We start from the raw sequence: 1,370 nt of genomic DNA, 5'->3' as shown, positions 1-1,370 counted from the left end.
AATTCTCATTTAAAATTCGCGCGCTGTATATTTTTCGATATTTTAAGTTTATGTAGTTTGGCAGCACTGTCCTTAATTACTATGCCAAAAATGAGCTCGATCTGTCAGACAGTTCGTTTACGGCAGCTGTTGAAACCAGTTCACCTCAGTAGTGCGTTGCGAAATGTCTTCGACGGTCGTACGACCGTCCTGGAAGGCTTTGTACCACTCATAAACTTGAGTTTTCGATAAAACTGATTCCCCATAAGCCTTTTGTAGCATTCGCAACGATTCTGCACACGAAATTTCGTTCGAAACACAAAATTTGATGCAAACTCTTTGTTCAATATTTTTTTCCATTGTTTTTTTCGCAACGCCCTACTGAGGTGAACTGGTTTCAACAGCTGCCGTAAACGAACTGTCTGACAGATCGCGCTCATTTTTGGCATAGTAATTAAGGACAGTGCTGCCAAACTACATAAACTTAAAATATCGAAAAATATACAGCGCGCGAATTTTAAATGAGAATTTCCGAAAACTTTTCGGTCTTAATGTATATCCAAACTCTATTTAAGCCTTTTTAATCTATTTATACGGTTCAACTTGGTTTTGCGTGATTGATTGGTTGCACTGCATAATCGATAGATACCATTCTATTTCTTATAATTAGTAATTCTTCGCCGTTTAAGTCTAAAGTATTCGCGAGATACTCCTTTAGATAGATCCATGCAATTGAGTTTATGTAGTTTAACAGATTATTTGTTCTCACCCATGAGCAGTCTGCAAAACTGTCCTATTCAGTTAAGTCTAGGTAAATTAGCAGATCATTAGTTCGTCCTGATGAGCGTTCTGACAGCCTATTCAAGAATATACTTCAGCGAATAACTACTTTTTCTGCTAGGTATTCACAGAAAAAAAGTGTGATCATGTCTTTCTCCTCTCAGCTCAAACAACTTCAACAACAGGTATTGAACGGAAAGCTTAAAACTCAGCCTGAGTTACTATAAACCAGTGAATTCAAATATATACAATCAGCTTGGCAGTAAGAACTCGATCTCTTTTAAAAAAATTTCCTAGGTCTGTTCTTATTCTGGAAGTGAATGACTTCCACTTATTAATAGCGAAGTGCAGAAATTAGTTGAGTGATTGTTTCCCCTTTTTTACGGTCTTTAAGGAACCATAAATTGATTTTGCTATGGAAACAAACACAGAAGCGCTGACGTTTGTGTGATCATCATATTGTGATAGACACGTTTCGATTTAGCTCGCCGATTCTGGCTTAATATTTACTTATTAGCTTTAATTTAAGGGTCTCTCATCTATTACTGAAGTGGTTCGCATTTCATCAGTATGCCTCTTCAATAACTAAGATTTTAGTCGAAAATACTATT

Source organism: Teleopsis dalmanni, chromosome 2 (genome assembly GCF_002237135.1).
Source record: "Teleopsis dalmanni isolate 2A chromosome 2, ASM223713v2, whole genome shotgun sequence".
NCBI lineage: Eukaryota > Metazoa > Arthropoda > Insecta > Diptera > Diopsidae > Teleopsis > Teleopsis dalmanni.
Note: the sequence above shows the minus strand (reverse complement) of the source record.